The following is a 9,886-nucleotide window of genomic DNA, read 5'->3' as shown; positions in this document are numbered from 1 at the left end:
ATAACTTTGGCTCTGATCTGTGTTTTTTCACAGGACTTGTTTCGCTGAAGTCCAGAAATGTTGCCGAGTCCAACGTTACCAAACATGCCAGATTTCGCCTTACGGTTAGCCCTGCGCAGCAAAACAGCACTTAAAAAACACGCGCGAATATCTCCGCGAGCGTAATTCTGATCGACTCGAAAACACCATAGGAAGAACATTGCATTACCTTCTGAACAAAAAGTTCTATTGGCGTTATATTAAAATTTTCATCAGAAATGGCCGAAAATTGCAAAAAACGAAAAATTACCTTTAAATTTTCAGTTTTTACACATAAATGGTTATAACTTCGTAACGCAAAGAGATTTTTTCACCATATTTGATACGCTGATGTACGACCACAGTCTAAGGCTACACAAAAAAAATTGTATGCTTGCACCACTAGTTGGCCTTAAAATTGAACAAAACCTTTGAAATCAAGCCACCCTATGGTCATACAACTGTTTCTTCACTAAACTAAAGTGTATAGTCATAAAACTAGCTAGATGTAACACAGTTATGACCTGAGGTTGCATGCACAACTTTGTCATTGCGCCACCTAGTGGTTTTGAGATAGAAATATGGTATTTTTGCCTTAAACTACTCCAACAGTACATCTAAAATCTTGGGTCATCATGTATTATTCCTTTCATGGCTTGGAGATCATTGGTGCATGCCAATTAACTCCTTAGCAACCAATTAGGATACCTTATCAACCGTTTTTGCAAGAGCTATATCTCTGCGTCAGAACATTGTAGAGACATGGGGGTGGTCTCTTTTGACTCATTAACACCACTGTAACATTTTGTGAGCTGAGTATTGCCACTGCAAGCACCACTCACATTTTCTTCAGTGTTCTAGTTGTCAATGCTCCTCGAGAAGAGAGGGAGAGATTACACTGAATGAAAACCCAGTTTTTTTGCTGATAACTGTTATATTATTTAGTCTGAAATCAATACATTTTCCTAGGTTCTTTAAACTGCTCATCCGAATTCAACTTTACTTTCTTCTGTGCCCTTTTTGGCTTGACCCCGGCATTGCTGCTTGCAGCTATATTTATTAGGGGTCAAGCCCCGAAGGGGCGTAGAACCCTATTGTTATTGTTAGTTTTCTTATTATTAGGGGTCAAGCCACGAAGTGGCGTAGACACCTATTGTTATTGTTAGTTTTCTTATTATTATTCATCCTAGTTCTTCCGCCATTGAAGTCAATGGCAGCCCATAGAACCGTACGTAGGAAAGTTATGTAATTTGGCACACATGTAGAGGACAGTCTTAGAAGTTACTATAGCAACATTGGTGTGTCTAACTCAAACCCTCTAGCGCCACCAACAGTCCAAAAATCCACTTATGTTCATGCTCATAACTTCTGACCCGTGAGTCCTAGACAATAAATTCTTGTTTCCTCTGAATCCTTGGCTCATGATGATTCAATTGCACACATTGATGTCATTTGTGTCATGCACATCTTTCCGCCATTTTGAATTTTCCGTAAAACCTACTTTTTCGAACTCCTCCTAGAGCGTTTGTCCGATTTGCATGTCATTTGGTATGTAGCATCTAGAGACACCCCAGACAAAAAGTTATCAAAAGCTTTTTGATAGACCAATGCGTTCTCGTATACAGTGACAACATATAAGGCGGCGAGCACGCCAAAACGGACGTGAGGCCGTATCTTCGCAAAACTTTTGTGTATCGACACGAAACTTGGTATATGTCATTACAGTCATGACCTGAGGGTGCCTGCAACGTTTCGTCTCAGCGCCACCTAGTGGTCACGAGATTCGAAAAATGCTTATTTTTGCTTATAACTACTTCAAACTTGAGTCTAAAATCATGAAGGTGGTTTTGTTAGATTCCTTGAGGCATGCCGAGTCAAACGATAACAATTGGTTTTCGGTCGGCCATTTTGGGTGTCGGCCATTTTGAATTTTCTCATTAAGTTCAGTATTTCACAAACAAAATGGCGTATCGCTACGAAATTTGGCATGGTTCATCAGTGACATGTTCTGAGCGCACCTATAAATCTTTAGGACAGCGCCACCTAGTGGTCAGGATATGTAAAGAAATTGTTTAAAATCTTTATAGCATTTGATTCATTTGCCACACTGACATGAGACTTCACTCTATTGATTCCTTGGCTCGTGCTAAGTCCGACGGTACCAAATATGTCTGAGTCAAACCTACTTCCTGTCGGCCATTTTGAATTATATTGAACACCTACTTTTTCGAACTCCTCCTAGAGCGCTTGTTTGATTGGCTTGATTTTTGGTACGCATCATCTAGAGACACTCTAGACAAAAAGTTATCAAAAGCTTTTCGGTAGACCTATCCGTTGTCGTATAACACATCAAAGAATGCGAGGGCGAGCACGCCAAAATGTGTTTGAGCCTGTATCTTCGCAAAACTTTTGCGTATTGATATGAGACCTGGTATATGTCTTAACAGTGATGACGTAAGGGTGCATGCACCGTTTCGTCACAGCGCCCCCTAGTGGTCACGAGATATAAAAATTTCTATTTTTGCTTATAACTACTGCAAACTTAAATGTAAAATTATGAGAGTAGTCTTGTTAGATTTCGTGAGGCATGCCGAGTCAAACGATACCAAATGGTTTTTGGTCGGCCATTTTGTGTGTCGGCCATTTTGAGTTTTTTTTAAGTTCAAGCATTTCAGAAACGCAATTGCGTATTGTTATGAAACTTGGTATGGTTCATCAGCAACATGTTCTTAGAGGGCTTGTAAACTTTTTGGCGCCCCCTAGTGGTCAAGAGATTTGAAGCTATATCTCTGCATCTCTTTATCGTATTTACACCAAATTTGGTGGGTGTCATCACAATCATGACCTGAGTCACCATCTATTGTTTTGGTCAGTGCCCCCTAGTGGTCAAGTCATTTAAGGCTATATCTCCGTATCGCTTTATCGTATTTACACTAAATTTGGTATGTGTCATCACAGTCATGGCCTGAGGCACCATCTATTGTTTCGGCACAGTGCCACCTAGTGGTCTCAAGATACAAAAAATTGCAATTTTTTCCCTAAAACTAATGCAAACTTAGATCTTGAATCATGACCGTCATCACGTATGAATCATTTTTGCCATGTTTGGCTTGACCCCGGTATCGCTGCTTGCAGCTATATTTATTATTCATCTTCTTGTTCTTCCGCCATTGAAGTCAATGGCAGCCCATAGAACCGTACGTAGGAAAGTTATGAAATTTGGCACACATGTAGAGGACAGTCTCAGAAGTTACTATAGCAACATTGGTGTGTCTGACTCAAACCCTCTAGCGCCACCAACAGTCCAAATATCCACTTATGTTCATGCTCATAACTTCTGACCCGTGAGTCCTAGAAACTAAATTCTTGTTTCCTCTGAATCCTTTGCTCATGTTGATTCAATTGCAAACATTGATGTCATTTGTGTCATGCAAATCTTTCCGCCATTTTGAATTTTCCGTAAAACCTACTTTTTCGAACTCCTCCTAGAGCGTTCGTCCGATTTGCATGTCCTTTGGTATGTAGCATCTAGAGACACCCCAGACAAAAAGTTATCAAAAGCTTTTTGATAGACCAATGCGTTCTCGTATACAGTGACAACATATATGGCGGCGAGCACGCCAAAACGGACGTGAGGCCGTATCTTCGCAAAACTTTATTGTATCGACACGAAACTTGGTATATGTCATTACAGTCATGACCTGAGGGTGCCTGCAACGTTTCGTCACAGCGCCACCTAGTGGTCACGAGATTCGAAAAATGCCTATTCTAGCTTATAACTACTTCAAACTTGAGCCTAAAATCACGAAGGTGGTCTTGTTAGGTTCCTTGAGGCATGCCGAGTCAAACGATAGCAAACGGTTTTCGGTCGGCCATTTTGGGTGTCGGCCATTTTGAATTTTCTCATTAAGTTCAGTATTTCACAAACAGAATGGCGTATCGCTACGAAATTTGGCATGGTTTATCAGTGACATGTTCTGAGCGCACCTATAAATCTTTAGGACAGCGCCACCTAGTGGTCAGGATATGTAAATAAATTGTTTAAAATCTTTATATCATTTGATTAAATTACCACTATGACATAAGACTTCACTCTATTGATTCCTTGGCTCATGCTGAGTCCGACTGTACCAAATATGTCTGAGTCAAATCTACTTCCTGTCAGCCATTTTGAATTATATTGAACACCTACTTTTTCGAACTCCTCCTAGAGCGCTCGTGTGATTGGCTTGATTTTTGGTATGCATCATCTAGAGACACTCCAGACAAAAAGTTATCAAAAGCTTTTCGGTAGACCTATCCGTTGTCGTCTAACGCATTAAAGAATGCGAGGGCGAGCACGCCAAAATGTGTTTGAGCCTGTATCTTCACAAAACTTTTGCGTATTAATATGAGACTTGGTATATGTCATAACAGTGATGACCTGAGGGTGCATGCAACATTTCGTCACACTGCCCCCTACTGGTCACGAGATATAAAAAATGTCTATTTTTGCTTATAACTACTGCAAACTTGAATGTAAAATTATGGTCTTGTTAGATTTCTTGAGGCATACCGAGTCAAACGATACCAAATGGTTTTTGGTCGGCCATTTTGTGTGTCGGCCATTTTGAATTTTTTCTTTAAGTTCAAGTATTTCAGAAACGCAATTGCGTATTGTTATGAAACTTGGTATGGTTCATCAGCAACATGTTCTGGGAGGACTTGTAAACTTTTCGGTGCCCCCTAGTGGTCAAGAGATTTGAAGCTATATCTCTGCATCTCTTTATCGTATTTACACCAAATATGGTGGGTGTCATCACAATCAAGACCTGAGTCACAATTTATTTTTTGGTCAGTGCCCCCTAGTGGTCAAGTCATTTAAGGCTATATCTCAGCATCTCTTTATTGTATTCACACCAAATTTGGTGGGTGTCATCACAATCAAGACCTGAGTCACAATGAATTTTTTGGTCAGTCCCCCCTAGTGGTCAAGTCATTTAAGGCTATATCTCCGTATCGCTTTATTGTATTTACACTAAATTTGGTATGTGTCATCACAGTCATGACCTGAGGCACCATCTATTCTTTCGGCACAGTGCCACCTAGTGGTCTCAAGATACGAAACAATTGCTTTTTTTTATAAAACTAATGCAAACTTAGATCTTAAATCATGACAGTCATCACGTATGAATCATTTTTTGCCATGTTTGGCTTGACCCCGGTATCGCTGCTTGCAGCTATATTTAGGGGTCAAGCCACGAAGTGGCGTAGACACCTATTGTTATTGTTAGTTTTCTTATTATTATTATTATTATTATTATTATTATTATTATTATTATTATGTTTCCTCTTCCGCCATTGAAGTCAATGGCAGCCTATAGAATCGTACATAGGAAAGTTATGAAATTTGGCACACATGTACAGGACAGTCTTAGAAGTTACTATAGCAACATAGGTGTGTCTAACTCAAACCCTCTAGCGCCACCAACAGTCCAAAAGTCCACTTATGTTCATGCTCATAACTTCTGACCCGTGAGTCCTAGAAACTAAATTCTTGGTTCCTCTGAATCCTTTGCTCATGATGATTCAATTGCACACATTGATGACATTTGTGTCATGCTAATCTTTCCGCCATTTTGAATTTTCCGTAAAACCTACTTTTTCGAACTCCTCCTAGAGCGTTCGTCCGATTTGCATGTCCTTTGGTATGTAGCATCTAGAGCCACCCCAGACAAAAAGTTATCAAAAGCTTTTTGATAGACCAATGCGTTCTCGTATAAATTGACAACATATATGGCGGCGAGCACGCCAAAACGGACGTGAGGCCGTATCTTCGCAAAACTTTATTGTATCGACACGAAACTTTGTATATGTCATTACAGTCATGACCTGAGGGTGCCTGCAACGTTTCGTCGCAGCGCCACCTAGTGGTCACGAGATTCGAAAAATGCCTATTTTTGCTTATAACTTCTTTAAACTTGAGTCTAAAATCATGAAGGTGGTCTTGTTAGATTCCTTGAGGCATGCCGAGTCAAACGATACCAAACGGTTTTCGGTCGGCCATTTTGGGTGTCGGCCATTTTGAATTTTCTCATTAAGTTTAGTATTTCACAAACAGATTGGCGTATCGCTACGAAATTTGGCATGGTTCATCAGTGACATGTTCTGAGCGCACCTATAAATCTTTAGGACGGCGCCACCTAGTGGTCAGGATATGTAAAATACATTTTTAAAATCTTTATATCATTTGATTAAATTGCCACTATGACATAAGACTTCACTCTATTGATTCCTTGGCTCATGCTGAGTCCGACTGTACCAAATATGTCAGAGTCAAACCTACTTCCTGTCGGCCATTTTGATTTATATTGAACAGCTACTTTTTCGAACTCCTCCTAGAGCGCTCGTGTGATTGACTTGATTTTTGGTATGCATCATCTAGAGACACTCTAGACAAAAAGTTATCAAAAGATTTTCGGTAGACCTATCCGTTGTCGTATAACGCATCAAAGAATGCAAGGGCGAGCACGCCAAAATGTGTTTGAGCCTGTATCTTCGCAAAACTTTTGCGTATTAATATGAGACTTGGTATATGTCATAACAGTGATGACTTGAGGGTGCATGCACCATTTCGTCACACTGCCCCCTACTGGTCACGAGATATAAAAAATGTCTATTTTTGGTTATAACTACTGCAAATTTGAATGTCAAATTATGAGACTGGTCTTGTTAGATTTCATGAGGCATGCCGAGTCAAACGATACCAAATGGTTTTTGGTCAGCCATTTTGTGTGTCGGCCATTTTGAATTTTTCTTTAAGTTCAAGTATTTCAGAAACGCAATTGCGTATTGTTATGAAACTTGGTATGGTTCATCAGCAACATGTTCTGGGAGGACTTGTAAACTTTTCGGTGCCCCCTAGTGGTCAAGAGATTTGAAGCTATATCTCTGCATCTCTTTATCGTATTTACACCAAATTTGGTGGGTGTCATCACAATCAAGACCTGAGTCACAATTTATTTTTTGGTCAGTGCCCCCTAGTGGTCAAGTCATTTAAGGCTATATCTCTGCATCTCTTCATTGTATTCACACCAAATTTGGTGGGTGTCATCACAATCAAGACCTGAGTCACAATTTATTTTTTGGTCAGTGCCCCCTAGTGGTCAAGTCATTTAAGGCTATATCTCCGTATCGCTTTATTGTATTTACACTAAATTTGAAATGTGTCATCACAGTGATGACCTGAGGCACCATCTATTCTTTCGGCACAGTGCCACCTAGTGGTCTCAAGATACGAAAAAATTGCTTTTTTTCATAAAACTAATGCAAACTTAGATGTTAAATCATGGCAGTCATCACGTATGAATCATTTTTTGCCATATTTGGCTTGACCCCGGTATCGCTGCTTGCAGCTATATTTATATTTGTATTTTGTCATGGTGGCAGAGTTCTGGCAGTCCCTGGCATTGTGTGGAGGTTCATGCCTTGTATTTGTGTTTGGCATGTGCCTCCGGTGTCTTGTCTCTTGTCCCCGCCCCCTCGTTCTCCTGCTTATTGGTAATCATTAGTTTATTCCCATCACCTGTTCCCTCCTCGTTATCTTGTTTGGTTTTCTTATTTAATGTCAGTGTATCTTTAGTTCTGTGCAGGATCATTGTGTTGTGTTCTGTTCCTCGTGTAGGCTCAAGTCTTGTTACCTAGTCAAAGTTTAGTGTCATCTGTCAGAGTTTCATGTTTCGTACCCCCTCGTGGGTTTTTGTTTTTTGTAAAAATAAAGTGTTTTCTGTTTTCCCCCGACATCGTTTGCGTTTGGGTTCATCTGTTCCTGCTATTCCTCACAAATACATCAGCATGTATTTAAAGATGACATGTATAGAGATATATTTTCTCTCTGGACTTCATTTCTTATACAGAAACATAAAACACTTCTTATCTGAGATGACGTACACTCTGCTTATTACCCTCTCTTGGTATATGATTCGCCATCATTATTTACGACCCCAGTTATTACTTCAATGCAGATGCAGCTGGACTTTTTTTAAGATAAGCTTTTTTATTAACTAAACTTACAGGAAACGAAAGTCAGCTAAGAAATGGAAGTATCATTGTGGCCTTGGGGCCTTAAACTACATTCAATGCTTTACTAATACTTGAATAATCCAGTGCATAGGCATCGTTAAGCAATTTTTTTTCCATGTTAGCTCCATAAACTGTACCCTGATTCGTGATCGCTTCAGTCTTGTTAATATTTACATGAAAACAACAGCAGGGCAGACTTCGGCTCTTCCCCCTTTCTAGTCTGCCATGTTTTTATTCCTGAAGTATCTATTTACTGTATGATGATGAGATGAACAGTTTATGTTTTTTGGTTTACAACAAATAAACAATAACATGTTTCAAAATAGCTTTCTTAGTGAGTATCATAGTAAACAAATGTATATCTTAACCAAATGTAAACTTAAAAATGTAATTTCATTTGGTCTTATATGTGTGCATGTAAAAATCTCTGTAATTAAAGGGATAGTTCGCCAAAAAATAAAAATTCACTCTTATGTTGTTACAAACCTGTATACATTTCTTTTTTCTAATGAACACAAAGATATTTTGAGGAATGTTTGTAAACAAACCGATCATGAGCCCCATTCACTTCCATAATTGGAGAAAAGAATACTATGAAAGTGAATGGGGCTCATGATCGGTTTGGCTACAAACTTTTCTCAGAATATCTTACTTTGTGTTTAGCAGAACAAATACATGTATACATGTTTCTAACAACATGAAGGTGAGAAAATGACAGCATTTTTATTTTTGGGTGAACTATCCCTTTAAAGTTAATTAAATAAGAAAAGAAGAAGAAAAAAAATCACTCTGTATTTTTGCAACAAAGATTAATCCATATTTATTTTAAATAGGCCAAATATATTTTTTTTTTTGGCAAAAATTCTTAGTGTTAAGTTTAAGATTTACCAGGGAGTTTAGATCTTTATTTTATTAACAGACAGTAAATCAGATTTGAGCAATAGAAAAGTTTAATATTCAGCCTTGCATTATGTTTACATCTGTGTCAGTAATCCATGCAGTCAGTTCAGTAGGCTATGGGAATATTTATCTACACATCCTTTTCTTTCATGGACCCCATAAAGTAGCCTTGGCCACCCCCCCCCCCCCCCTCGGCCACTCTTTGTATATAGACCTAACCACTGTATTCAATTTTTTTATTTTAATTATTTATTATTTTTATTATACACTCATTGGGTGGCTGAGCCCTCCTAAAATGAAAATCCTAGAATCAGCTCTGATCCAGTGTACAGTGTATGTTCAATAATACACACAAACTACTAAAACCACCAACTTCCTCTATGACTGGCGGGATGTTGTTTGATAGATGGGAACCAATAAAACAGTATTAAATCCTGAATGTAGCCCACACTATATTGGTTTTAACAGTTTGTGATTCATAAAGTATTTATAGTAAGGTGACCTGTAGCAGTTATCTTTGCCAAGGAGCATGCACTAATACTCTGTTATGAGAGTAAAAGTAAAAGTGCTGGCGTGAAGAAAAAAGCTGCTGATTTCTCGGAAATCACCATCGTGTAATAAAGGGTCGTATAAACACTATTTAAGGGCAAGTCCCTTAAATGTTTAGTCAGTATTCATCCTGGATGAATAGAAAGCCACGGTAAGATATGTTTATGTTTTAGAAGTAACATTATGTAAATGCATATTGTAAGATGGGGTACAGTTTCAAAGCTTATTGGACAGTATTTGCATATCTGTAACTGTTTATATCGCGACAGCTTTGTTGAGATACAATTACATTTTATGGTGTATTTACAAAACATTCTTAAGAAAATTCTAACAAAGTTACTATTTTAATTTTAAAAGT

The 9,886-nt window shown here is 38.6% G+C and overlaps 1 protein-coding gene across 1 annotated transcript in view; it reads left to right on the top strand.

Moving 5' to 3' along the window:
* Positions 1-9,547: 9,547 nt before the first annotated feature.
* LOC135748605 (guanylate-binding protein 2-like) overlaps positions 9,548-9,886 on the top strand; it is a 36,992-nt gene continuing 36,653 nt past the window's right edge. The window contains exon 1 of the mRNA XM_065266839.2: positions 9,548-9,679. The gene's annotated coding sequence lies outside the window, so the exon portion shown is untranslated. The remainder of the gene's footprint in view (positions 9,680-9,886) is intronic.

This window comes from Paramisgurnus dabryanus, chromosome 6, assembly GCF_030506205.2.
Source record: "Paramisgurnus dabryanus chromosome 6, PD_genome_1.1, whole genome shotgun sequence".
Classification (NCBI taxonomy): Eukaryota; Metazoa; Chordata; class Actinopteri; order Cypriniformes; family Cobitidae; genus Paramisgurnus; species Paramisgurnus dabryanus.
The sequence above is the reverse complement of the archived record's forward strand: the minus strand, read 5'-3'. Positions and strand labels throughout refer to the sequence as shown.